This window comes from Littorina saxatilis, linkage group LG15 (assembly GCF_037325665.1).
Source record: "Littorina saxatilis isolate snail1 linkage group LG15, US_GU_Lsax_2.0, whole genome shotgun sequence".
Lineage (NCBI taxonomy): Eukaryota > Metazoa > Mollusca > Gastropoda > Littorinimorpha > Littorinidae > Littorina > Littorina saxatilis.
In genome coordinates this window covers 6,452,083-6,466,030 of record NC_090259.1, presented here as the reverse complement: position 1 = coordinate 6,466,030, position 13,948 = coordinate 6,452,083, and the positions used below count along the sequence as shown (strand labels likewise).

Below are 13,948 nucleotides of genomic sequence, written 5' to 3'. Positions count from 1 at the left end.
CTTTCTGAGCGTGTTTTTAATCCAAACATATCATATTTATATGTTTTTGGAATCAGGAACCAACAAGGAATAAGATGAAAGTGTTTTTAAATTGATTTCGACAATTTAATTTTGATAATAATTTTTATATATTTAATTTTCAGAGCTTGTTTTTAATCCAAATATAACATATTTATATGTTTTTGGAATCAGAAAATGATGGAAAATAAGATGAACGTAAATTTGGATCGTTTTATAAATTTTTATTTTTTTTTACAATTTTCAGATTTTTAATGACCAAAGTCATTAATTAATTTTTAGGCCACCACGCTGAAATGCAATACCGAAGTCCGGGCTTCGTCGAAGATTACTTGACCAAAATTTCAACCAATTTGGTTGAAAAATGAGGGCGTGACAGTGCCGCCTCAACTTTCACGAAAAGCCGGATATGACGTCATCAAAGACATTTATCAAAACAAAGAAAAAAACGTTCGGGGATTTCATACCCAGGAACTCTCATGTCAAATTTCATAAAGATCGGTCCAGTAGTTTAGTCTGAATCGCTCTACACACACACACAGACACACAGACACACACACACACACACACACACACGCACATACACCACGACCCTCGTCTCGATTCCCCCCTCGATGTTAAAACATTTAGTCAAAACTTGACTAAATGTAAAAATCAGTCAATAATGCATAAGTATTGTTTTCTTGTTGTAATAGACCTCCTCACACATGTATGTTTGTGTTGAACTGTATTTAAAACTTGAATTAAAATGTTTAAAAATTAAAAATTAAAATTAAAAAAGTCAATAATGCCACGTACTGGCTTGTGAGCTGTGAATGTACGACACTCAAATTCAACATAACCCTTTAAAAAGATCAGGTATTTATAGCTATCGGTAACATATGATGCTCTCAAGGCTAGCCGACTTCAGCCGTGGACTGAACCGTCATTCGGCACAGGGAATACGGGTGTACTGGGATCCCGGCATTCGTCGGCGCATCGCTCTCTTCCTCCCTCTCTCTTTTCCTCCGCCCCCCTCTGTGTGTGTGTGTTTGTGTGTGAGGTCAGTCGTGTTTTTCTGTCACCCTGGCTGTTGCAACGTCCCGGCCAAAAGAGAGTGAAGGTGCGTGTGTGAGAGGATTTAAACCGTGTTTTGTGTGCTGTTTTCTTGGTGAACCCTTGGAATATTTACATAAACTCGATACGATAAATATAAGAAGGTTGGTTTTTACGTTATGTGGTAATTTGTGGTGTGTGTGTGTGTGTGTGTGTGTGTGTGTGTGTGTGTGTAAGTGTGTGTGGGTGGGTGGGTGTGTGTGTGTGTGTGTGTGTGTGTGTGTCACAGTGTGTGTGTCACAGAGTGTGTGTTCGTCTGTCCTTATGTCCGTCTGTCTGTCTGTCTGTCTGTATGTCTGTCTGTCTGCTGGTTTGTTTGTCTGTCTGTCTGTATGTCTGTCCATCTTCGTCGGTAGGTTCGCTAGTGTGTCCGTCTGTCTGCTTCCCTGTCTGTCTGATCTCTCTGTATGTCTGTTTGTCTGGCTGGCTGGCTGGCTGGCTGGCTGTCTGGCTGTCTGTCGGTTTGTCTGTCTGTCTATCTCTCTGTCTGTCTGTCTGTCTCACTCTTTCTCTCTTCTCTGTCTGTCTCTGTCTCTCTCTCTCCCTCTCTCTCTCTCTCTCTCTCTCTCTCTCTCTCTCTCTCTCCTCTCCCTCTCTCACTTTGTATCTCAGGGTAATTCGACAGGCATACCTTGGTGTATTTGATGTATGCGAACGATTGTGCTGCCGCTTGCGCATATGCTTGCCATGTTTGCGTTCGCGTGCGTGTCAGCGCGAAGGTGAACGTGAATGTGTAGATCTGTTAGTCCGTCTGGTTTTCAGTACGCGAAAACCACGATTTTGCACCATGGAATCAGAAATTACATAAACAGGTTTGTCCTTACTTGGTCAAAAGTTGGACGACTTTTGCAAATCCTGACGATTGAGCCGGAGATATGTCAGAAACAACTTCTTTTTTTCTCTCCTTTTTGTGTGTGTGTGGGGAGGGGGCAGAAGGGGTGTTTATGGGGATAGGGAGGGGGGGGGGGGGCACAGAAATAAAGACAGAGAGACGCAGACAGGGAGACACGGACACAATAGTTTTGATGAAAACATGTACATACCCAAAACTCTCAACTGAAAGAATCTCAAGAAAGCCCGCCAGCACTTAATTAAAAGAGACACACTACTTAATTAAAAGAAATAAATATTAGCAATGACGTGTACACCTTGACAATGCAGGGGGGGGGGGGGGTATAAGGATGTGTTCTGTGTTCCGGAAGCCCGTCCCTCCCTACCTTACACGGCAAATGTACCTTTTTTCTCAAGGAGAGACCCACAATGACAACAGCATCTGGGGGACCTTGACTTTTGTCACTTAGAATGAAGACAAACACAAACTAAATCAAAAGAAATAAAGACTTGCAAAAACGAGCCATGACCAGTAGACCCTGACAAAGATCACGCTCGCAACCATCCTGAACTCAGGTCAAAATGAGTTCGGCTCATTCTCTCCCTGACAGGATGCCTTGAGTTTCCTTGTCTGGCAAGGAAACCGATTTTTTTTTTACATATTTAGAGGTTTTTGTAATGTATTATTGATATAAGCAGATTCGCGATCGTCCATAATGATTTTTCATGGTGTTTTGTAATTTTTAAATTACAAAGGAATTGATATGTAAGACAGTTTCAAGCGAGCTATTTTTCGCGGCTGTATTTACTGTGCAAACAACTCTAAATATGGCAAAAGTGTCACGTGATAATTAAATGACAATAACACTTCTGTGTTTTTCAAGAATTTATTCAGTCTCGTACGAATGACAACTGACTGCAACAAAGAAAACAACGAAACCATGATAAGGACGTGCTCTTTTAAAAATGAAACTAGATAACAACTTATCGAGTTGTGATTGCAATAGTACGAACTATAAGTGTTTAAAATGTAAACAAACTAGATTTCTGGCAGTCAAAATAAAGTATTATTACCTCTTTAACGCTTATATTGTCGGAGCGACCGCTACATGGTCGAGACAGTATGGCCGATAGCTCAAGGGAGGCTATTCCTGCCTCACGCGTCTATATACCGAAACGCGGCAATACGGCGCGTTGCATCATAAAATATCAATGTTCTATATCCCCCCCCCCCCAAGTCTTTTGGTGGCACGATATAAAAATACCGAGTGATTTGTTGCGGACATCAATGACTCGGGATGAAATAAAAGACTGAAATAATGATATAATCGAGAAACAAAGTCCACAGTGAAGCATCACTGATCCGGAATGGCAGGGAAAGTTCAACGTTCACGTCACATATTGATTGGGGAGTTTGTGGTCGCTAGAACATAGTCCGAGAGGTAAGCAGGTGGCATCGATTTGCGGCTTGATCGTCTCGGTTCAACGACCGACTCTGTGGGTGCTTCAGTAGGGGGAGTATGTTCGGTCAAAGGGTGGATGGACCGTCTGGCATGTGGAGCGGACTTTGCCGGCGTTGCATGCGGAGTTGGGCGTGGCGTTGTCGGCACAGATGGGGGAGGTTCCGGATGCGTAGGTCGAGGAGGAGGGGTCTGTGTCCGTGGCACGGGTGGAGCCGGTATCCCTGATGATGGCGTGTCTGGTGTCCCTTGGTCCTTGGGAGGTATTGCGGGTAGTTGTTCCTCGTGTGCTGAAGGGCTCCAGGTTGGTGTGTCTGTTGTCCCTTGGTCCTTGGGAGGTATTGCGGGTAATTGTTCCTCGTGTGCTGAAGGGCTCCAGGTTGGTGTGTCTGTTACAGCAGGGATGAACTTGCGGAGGAATTTCCTGTTGCGGAGTGTGACTCGGCGGGATCCGTCAAGTCGGATGACATACTGATCGAACTGTTTGACCTCGATGACTGTTCCAGTTTTGTCCCATTTGAGGGGGTACGGACCAGTCTGATTTTGGACCCGTACCTTGTCACCGACGACCAGAGGGGGAAGTGCTCTTGTGTGTTGCTTCAGGCGTTCCGCGCATTTCATGTGGCGATGACGTAAGGCTTCCTCACGGCTAGAGAGAGTGTCTTGCCAAGTCAGGTGTGGTGTGTATTTGCCAGGGTGGATGGGAATGAAGTCCCGGATGGCGCGACCGAAGACACTTTGGGCGGGAGATAGGCGAGTATCCCTGTCAGGTGTGTTACGGTATTGAAGGATCGCCTGTTGGAAGCTGTCTGTGTTGAGTGATCCATCAACATCGGAGTTGTCCATGAGGAGACGTTTTATGGTCTTCACGCCAACCTCGGCCCTGCAGTTGCTGTGGGGGAAGGCCACGGATGATAGCCTGTGGTGGACGCCCCAGTTCTTCAGAAACTGTCGAGTATCATTGGCTGTGAATTCGGGTCCTCCGTCTGATGCCATTTCCTCCGGAATCCCGTACGTCACGAAAGTCTGTCTGAGGCATGTGATCAGGCCTTTGCTTCCACTTTCCGCTCTCTCTACTATAGGCCAATTAGAGTACCTGTCGACGACAACGAGGTAATAATGTCCCTTGAAGTGAAAGTAGTCTGCGCATAATAGCTGGAAGGGGTAGGCTGGGTTCGTGAGAGGTGTAGGAGGTGCGTTCGGGTTGGACGGGGCGTTCCTGTTGCAGTGTGAGCATGAGGAGCGCATGTACTGTATGTCGTTGATTATGCCTGGCCAGAAGATAGAGGTTTCAGCTCTGGAGGTCATGGAAGTGGTCCCTTGATGAGCTGCATGGAGTGTCGAGAGGACTTCCTTGCGAAGAGATGGTGGGACAACCACCCTGTCCTTGTACATGATGATCCCGTTATCTGTGCTGAGGTCATCTTTGAAACGGAAGTATTCTTTCAGGCCGTCCGGCATGTCCATACGAGATGGTGGGAGTCCTGCTTCGATGAGTTCTGTGAGGTCATGGAGCTCACTTGTGGTGGCAACTCTGACCCTGTCCATCGTCACGGCCTGTAGGTGGGGTGTGGATAAGGAGTGAGTGGACAAGTGGCCTGCGTCTGTGTCATGGAGGGAAGCAAGATCATCAGAGAGTGAGAGGTGATCGGGCTTACCGGTTGGGTTACGTGAGAGGGCGTCTGCCGCTTTGTGTTTGATCCCCGGTATGTGAACCATTTTGAACCGAAATGAGAGGGTTTTCTCCTTGAGGTTGCGAAGTCTTGGATTTTGTATCTCGTGAAGATGACGGTCTCCGAAGATCTTCAACAGTGGCTTGTGGTCGACAGCGATCTGGAGGTTGGAGCACCCAAGGACGAAGTATCTGGCCTTTGTGAGTGCTTCAGCTACAGCGAGGGCTTCACCTTCTATCGGCGCATATCGTGATTCCGCAGAGTGGGTGAACCTACTACCTACGAGGGAGACCTTCCAGCCTGTGGCGCAGCAGAAGGGTTCAGTGCTGGAGCAGGAGCAGTGTTTCTGGAGGAGCCAGAACCCAATCCCTGACTTAGACCAGTCTGTCGCAATGCATGTGGGGCGGGATTTGTCAAATATCTGGACGCCTCTCTCAATTTCATTGATGATGTGTTCCTTTGACTTGATGAAGAGTTGGTTCAGTTCTTCAGTCCACTCAAATTGTGTCTTGGGTTTGAGAAGATCTCTGAATGGCTGCATCAGTTCCGCCATGGAGAAGGTGTAGGCGACTTGGTTGAGGAGACCAAACCAGGAACGTACATCTGTGATAGAGGTGGGTGTAGGGAAGTCCCGTATAGCCTCTGTGAGGTGCCTGGCTGGTCTGACGTTGTTGGGTCCAATCTCGAAACCAGCAAATTCGATGGTGTCCCTTCCGAATTTGAACTTGCTTGGATTGAGCGTGATGCCATGGCGGCCGCATACATCTAACCAGTTGGCTACTTGGTGAAAGTTTTCTTCCAGAGTGTCTGCCCACAGCAGTGCGTCGTCGATGCACTTGGTTTTGTTGGAGATATCAGTCACGATGGCGTCGTATCTGCGAGTATAGCCATCACCTGATGCAATGTACCCCTGGGGTGTTGTTTTGTAGCGGTAGCGGCCCCATGGGGTGATGAATGTGGTCAGGTGGCGGTCCTCCTCGCGTATCGGTACGCTGTGGTAGCCGTTCCAAGCGTCTAGGACGGTCTTTTTTGTTCCGTGGGGGACAGAGCGAGCCTGAAGGAAAGGGGATGGCGTGTGGTGCGTTTCTCTTACAGCATGTGCGTTTAGGGCTTGAAAGTCGACTGTACGCCGAGGTTTGCCATCCTTCTTAGGGCACACTACCATGCGGTGGCACCAGGTCACTGGTTCTCCTATAGGTACCTCCTCGAGTACGCCCAGCCTGACGTCCTGATCGAGCGCCGCCTTCACTTCTTCTTGCCAGTGAAGGGGAACTGGGATAGGGGAGTGGTGGGCGACTGGTTCAGCATCGGGGTTGATCATGAGGTGTAGGGGTGGCCCTTCCATCAGCGGTAGTGGCTGGTGCTCACAAGTGTTGAAGGTGGATGACTTGTAGTAGTCAAGGAGGAACTTCTCGAGTTTTTCCCGGTTCTCGGCAGTAGCTGGGAATGGGAGAGTGGGGAGTGGTGGCGATGGTTGGCGAAGTGGGCAGTCACACGTTGTATGGGGGGCTGCAGCGCAGACGTCATTGTGGCCCACCGTGGGGAAGTCCTGAAATATGATTCCAAGGTCAGTGCAAGCTTCCCGGCTGAGATAGAGAGTGTCTTGGAGGGTGTCCGTGACGTTGGTAAGTTGTCTTGACTGTAGGAGTTTTCCTTCTGTGGTTGGTGCAGTAATCAGCAGTGGAAGGGCACCGATGATGGGTATTGGCCTGTTGTCTGCAGCGTGCATGTTTGTAGCAGCTTGAAGGAGGTCTTCTGGCTTTAGGTTCAGTTGACGGATGATCTGCACGCCAGCTAAGCAGCTCTGGCAGCCGGTGTCAGCGATGGCTGTGCGGGAGACCGTACGGGTGTTGGCAGGGTGCTCGTGGCCTAAGTCGCTGAAATCTGCCACAGACACCTGTACATCTACGTGTGGTTGGGCACGGGATCGTCTTTCAGACCATCTGCCAGTAGTCTTGTCGAAGGTGTGGTGCTTTAATGCTGCAGCTGTGGTGTCGTGGGGCGTGTCTGTGGTACTGCAGAGAGTAACTGTAGTGTTCGTGGTGTCTGCCGATACACTCTTGATCTCTGTCTTGGATGCTGATTTGCAAACGCTCTCGTAATGGTGTTCCCGATCACAGAGGGTACATTTGTGGCCGTAGGCTTTGCAGGTGGTTCTTCTTTCTTTCGCTGGAGCTCTAGTGCCGTGCCCTGCTAATCCGCAATAAAAACAGAGTTCCTCTTGTGGCTTTGACTGTAGTTTATGAACGCGGCTGTCCCTTTGGTCTCTCCTGTATCGACTGCGTGACGCTGCTGTGGAAACTACGTCAGTTGTGTGAGAGTCAAGCAGGCGAGAAGCTGAGCGTTTTCCCGATTCCTTGGCTTCGATGAGTGTGACGACATCTTCAAGGGACATGTCTTGGTTTTTGTCTCCAAGGAGGTCAAGTTGGATGTCTGGGTCGGCGACACCTCTGGTCAGTACGTCACGAATGATGGTGTCAGTATAGTTGACATCGGCTGCGCATGTCGGGCATGTGGTGGTTAACTTGCAGATGTTTGCTTGGCCGCGGACGCGTGCGCAAAATGCCCGGATTGACTCCTCTCTATCCTGGCGCATACCATGGAGTGAAACCCTAGCCACCATTGTGTTCTCCTGCCGGACGGCAAGTTGTTTGATCGCCTTCAGTACTTCATCTTCTGTCTTATTGGTAAGGGATCCTCCTGCCGCCCGTGTTATGTCTTTTCTGAGTCGATCATCGCAACATTCAAGTAACTGGATTACTTTGTCTGGCCCTGCGATTTTTGTGGCTTTGACATAATCCTCCCACCTGGAAAGGAAGTATGACCAGTCCTCAGTAGTCCCACCTTGTGATATAGACGGCCGGCGAACTCTCTCCACCTTGGCAGCTGTGCCCGCTGCCTGTGGTTGTTGTATGGAAAGCCGTTTGGCTCATAACCATTACACGCGTAATATAACATAAATACACGTGTAATAAATAATTGATACACGTGTAATAAATGATTAATGCACGTGTAATAATCATTTTTACGCGTGTAATAAATAATTCATACACGTGTAAGAAATGATTAAATACGCGTGTAATAAATATTTCATGCGCGTGTAAGAAATGATTAAATACGCGTGTAATAAATATTTCATGCGCGTGTAAGAAATGATTAAATACACGTGCAGGAAATAGTTTATACGCGTGTAAGAAATGATTAAATACACGTGTAGGAAATTATTTAAATACACGTGTATTTAATCATTACATACACCCGTAATAAACTTAAAACTTGAATCGGAAAATATACGACATGCAAAGCAACAACTCTCGTCTATTCTACTTCCGGTTCGCGCGCACAACAACCGACTTCATCTGATAAAACAAGTAACTTACCTTTCCAATGCTGTGCGAGCCTGGGCAAAGGCGTTAAATTGTTCTCGCAAACCTTCTAAGGTGACATTGACGTTTGCCGCTTCCGCCATCTTGAGCTGTAAGCGTGCAAAGCGAGGCGAGGAAGACGCATAGAGTGTTTTTCATGTGGATTCCCAGTCCGAGTTTTTAAGTCGCTTAACCACGTGACTCCTGCATTTTTAACGCTTGTATGAAATATTTATTACACGCGTATTTATTCATTTCTTACGCGTGTATGAAATATGTATTACACGTGTATTTAATCATGTCTTACACGTGTACGAAATGATTAAATACACGTGGAATAAAAATGTCATACACGTGTACGAAATGATTAAATACACGCGTAATAAATATTTCATGCGCGTGTAAGAAATATTTAATACACGCGTAAGAAATATTTCGAGTCATGCGCGTGTAAGAAGTAATTAATACACGCGTAATAATCATTTCATGCGCGTGTAAAAAATATTTAAATACACGTGTAATAAATAATTACACGTGTATTTAAATATTTCTTACACGCGCATGAAATGTTAATTACGCGTGTATTTAATCATTTCTTACACGAGTATGAAATATTTATTACACGTGTATCTAATCATTATGCTATTCCATAGCATGAGAAAAAAGATAAATTACACGTGCAATAAGAAATAAATACACGTGTATTAGTCATTTATTACGCGTGTATTTATGTTTTATTACACGCGTAATGGTTATGAGCCAAACGGCTTTCCATATTGTTGAGCTGGTTGCGCGTGTGTCATGGCGTGAGCGTTTAGTAGTGCCGCTACCACGGCCGCATCGTGGTTTGGCTCATAACCATTACACGCGTAATAAAAAATAAATACACGCGTAATAAATGATTAATACGCGTGTAATAAATGATTAATGCGCGTGTAATTTATCTTTTTTCTTATGCTATGGAATAGCATAATGATTAAATACACGTGTAATAACTATTTCATACGCGTGTAAGAAATGATTATTACGCGTGTATTAATTATTTCTTACACGCGCATGAAATATTTATTACGCGTGTATTAAATATTTTTTACACGCGCATGAAATGATTATTACGCGTGTATTAATTATTTCTTACACGCGCATAAAATATTTATTACGCGTGTATTAAATATTTCTTACACGCGCATGAAATATTTATTACGCGTGTATTTAATCATTTCGTACACGTGTATGACATTTTTATTCCACGTGCATTTAATCATTTCTTACACGCGTATAAACTATTTCCTGCATGTGTATTTAATCATTTCTTACACGTGCATGAAATATTTATTACACGCGTATTTAATCATTTCTTACACGCGCATGAAATAGTTATTACACGCGTATTTAATCATTTCTTACACGCGTAAAAAATGATTATTACACGCGCATTAATCATTTATTACACGCGTATTAATCATTTATTACGCGTGTATTTATTTTTTATTACGCGTGTAATGGTTATGAGCCAAACGGCTTTCCATACAGGAGTGGTGTAGTCGCACTGAGGGAAAGGACACCCGACAGCAGGCATCTCGAACGCTCTAAAGGCTAGAGTCAGTTGTCATAAATGATAATAACACTTCTGTGTTTTTCAAGAATTTATTCAGTCTCGTACGAATGACAACTGACTGCAACAAAGAAAACAACGAAACCATGATAAGCACGTGCTCTTTTAAAAATGAAACTAGATAACAACTTATCGAGTTGTGATTGCAATAGTACGAACTATAAGTGTTTAAAATGTAAACAAACTAGATTTCTGGCAGTCAAAATAAAGTATTATTACCTCTTTAACGCTTATATTGTCGGAGCGACCGCTACATGGTCGAGACAGTATGGCCGATAGCTCAAGGGAGGCTATTCCTGCCTCACGCGTCTATATACCGAAACGCGGCAATACGGCGCGTTGCATCATAAAATATCAATGTTCTATAATAATCAACCGTTTGGTTTCGGCGCTAACTGGAGCAGACGATTTTTTCTGTAACCAGTTGACAGTGATGAAACCATATATTACGGTCTCCTTCCGGCAGCAGTCCCAAAATTTCGACTTGTTTTGACCTTAGAACGATTTCTTTATCATAACTGTGAAGAACAGAACGGAGATCACTGTCAAAGTCGGCCAATCTGCAATCAGTTTCGTCTCGCGAACACTGATCTCAAATTTAGATCAGTGCTCGCGAAAACCATATGGGAGATAACTCTGTATTTTTGTTTTGATAGCGGATTCGCGTAGGACTGTAGCGTCCGGTCAGGGAGAGAATGAGCCGAACTCATTTTGACCTAAGTCATTCATGATGGCTCGCAACAACAAGAAATAGGGTGCAGCCTTGCATTCTCTGCATTGGTTGCGCTGTTTGCGCATCATGTCGCGTTATCGTGTTTAGCCAAGCGTGAAGTAAGCCTTTGGCTACCATCAGTTCCCCCCTGTCTCAGTCTCTGTTCATCTGTCTCTAGCTCTGTCTCTGTCTGTCTGTAAAAAAGCACATGTTTGCTTTTACCGTTACCCTCGTTAAAAAAAGAATTTGTTCTCCCTCTCTCTCTCTCTCTCTCTCTCTCTCTCTCTGTCTCTCTCTCTCTCTCTCTCTCTCTCTCTCTCTCTCTCTCTCTCTCTCTCTCTCTCTCTCTCTCTCTCTCTCTCTCTCTCTCTCTCTCTCTCTCTCTCTCTCTCTCTCTCTCTCTCTCTCTCTCTCTCTCTCTCAAACACGGTGTTTGAATTTTAACTTCTATAGTGTTTCTGCTTTAGTGTAAATCGGTAGTGTTCTTTTAGTTGTTTTGTATGTGTGTGTTTTATATATGTGTGTGTGTGTGTGTGTGTGTGTGTGTGTGTGTGTGTGTGTGTGTGTGTGTGTGTGTGTATGTGTGTGCGTGTGTGTGTGTGTGTGTGTGTTGGCGTCCTAAGGACGGATTGTAAGAAAAGGCTCTCTCATGCGCATGCCGTTATATGTACGATGTACAAGTAATTTGATACCAGCGATCAGTACCCGGCTTTGCCCGGGGTTTGGCAGATTGCTACGAAGGCAGTTCGTTTAATGTTCACCTCAGAGAAAATAAGAAAAATAGAAAAAATAAAAGCAAAGTATTAAAGGCAACGTCGTCTGACAAGCATTTATCTCCCGTGTTTTGTTTCGCTGAAAATGTAGTTGTCATACATCGAAGACGAAGATCTGAGTGATTAGTCACGTACGTGCACAAAAGAAGCTGTAGTTGTTCTGTTGTTAGATGTGTTTTTACTAATACAAGCTCAAGCACACGCACTCTTGACCAAGTCCCAAGAGTCACATCAACTTTACTGCAACCCAAAAATATTCCCTTGTCTTCGAACCGTAAATCCGTTAATTAGGGTGTCTTCACTAATTAGGGTGGTGTCGTTCCAGGTCGGTGCTGTCACCACCCAGTGTACTAATAAGGGGTATTGGGTGGACACAATGATTAAGGTCTAGTGTCGTTGTTTATTGGAGTTCAGCTTCAGGAGTTACGGCGATATAGTTCGGAGAGGAATCGGTGATAGGAACGGTACCTCTGGATTTAAAATCGGATCCTGTTTGCAGTTTTCTTTTCGATCACTTTTTATTTGTTCCGGATCCTCGCTTTTCTTTATTCTATCTTTCTCATTGTTGGTGTCTGTCTTTGTTTGTTTCTGTCTTTACTTGGTTTTTTTTTGTGTCATTCGTCCTCTGTTTCTTTCTGTCATTCGTCCTCTGTTTCTTTCTGTCATTCGTCCTCTGTTTCTTTCTGTCATTCGTCCTCTGTTTCTTTCTGTCGCACGCTCCCCTGCCCCACCCCATCCCACCGGCTTTCTCCCAGACCCACCTGTGATCGTCTCATCACCAAAGTCCCTATCTTTAGCTCCGGAGCATCATTTCTACGCTTTGTTGAAAGGCACAGCCCTTGCCGTGTAAACGATGTGGCTAAACATCTCAGAGCTGCCCAGGCTTGTACATGGAATAAGGCCAGTCCTCCACTTACACACCTAACAACAAGTCGCGTAAGGCGAAAATACAATATTTAGTCAAGTAGCTGTCGAACTCACAGAATGAAACTGAACGCAATGCCATTTTTCAGCAAGACCGTATACTCGTAGCATCGTCAGTCCACCGCTCATGGCAAAGGCAGTGAAATTGACAAGAAGAGCGGGGTAGTAGTTGCGCTAAGAAGGATAGCACGCTTTTCTGTACCTCTCTTTGTTTTAACTTTCTGAGCGTGTTTTTAATCCAAACATATCATATCTATATGTTTTTGGAATCAGGAACCGACAAGGAATAAGATGAAAGTGTTTTTAAATTGATTTGGACAATTTAATTTTGATAATAATTTTTATATATTTAATTTTCAGAGCTTGTTTTTAATCCGAATATAACATATTTATATGTTTTTGGAATCCGAAAATGATGGAGAATAAGATAAACGTAAATTTGGATCGTTTTATAAATTTTTATTTTTTTTTACAATTTTCAGATTTTTAATGACCAAAGTCATTAATTAATTTTTAAGCCACCAAGCTGAAATGCAATACCGAAGTCCGGGCTTCGTCGAAGATTACTTGACCAAAATTTCAACCAATTTGGTTGAAAAATGAGGGCGTGACAGTGCCGCCTCAACTTTCACGAAAAGCCGGATATGACGTCATCAAAGACATTTATCAAAAAAATGAAAAAAACGTTCGGGGATTTCATACCCAGGAACTCTCATGTCAAATTTCATAAAGATCGGTCCAGTAGTTTAGTCTGAATCGTTCTACACACACACACACACACACACACACAGACACACGCACATACACCACGACCCTCGTTTCGATTCCCCCTCGATGTTAAAATATTTAGTCAAAACTTGACTAAATATAACAATGAACAGCCTGGAAGTTTGCTGTGCATAGCGATTTTTTGTTTAAGTAAAGTATTAACTTAAAGCTCAACAAGTGTCAATCTGATAAATTAATTCATCAAAAAAATCTAACTTCACACACTACGCCGTCAGGATTTTGACTTTTCGTATGTGTTCAAGCAATTGGGTGGCCTTTTCCGACGTAAGAGTACGGTGAGAGAGCAAGAAATAGAGAGAGAGCGAGAGAGAGAGAGAGAGAGAGAGAGAGAGAGAGAGAGAGAGAGAGAGCGAGAGAGACTCAGACTCAGACTCAGACTCAGACTCAGAACTTTATTACAAAAGGATAAAGGTTTTAGGCAAAGCCTATTCTTCCAACCTGTCCTTTATACAACACATACAGACAGACGCACATTAAAAATATAAATTCAATCATATAAAATACAGAAATACATTGTATGGAATGCAACACAATGTGCATTTAAGGAATTAAAGGAGAGAGAGGTGTTGCGGGAGTGCGTGCGTGCGTGTGTGTGTGTGTGTGTGTGTGTGTGTGTGTGTGTGTGTGCGTGCGTGCGCGCGCGCGTGTGTGCGTGTGTGTATGTGTGTGTGTGTGTGTGTGTGTGTGTGTGTG

The 13,948-nt window shown here is 44.4% G+C and overlaps 1 protein-coding gene across 1 annotated transcript in view; it reads left to right on the top strand.

The window, feature by feature from the left end:
* The first annotated feature begins 1,061 nt into the window (after positions 1–1,061).
* The window catches only part of LOC138948355 (uncharacterized), a 164,192-nt gene continuing 151,305 nt past the window's right edge, over positions 1,062–13,948 (top strand). Inside the window, exon 1 of the mRNA XM_070319884.1 lies at positions 1,062–1,217. The gene's annotated coding sequence lies outside the window, so the exon portion shown is untranslated. The remainder of the gene's footprint in view (positions 1,218–13,948) is intronic.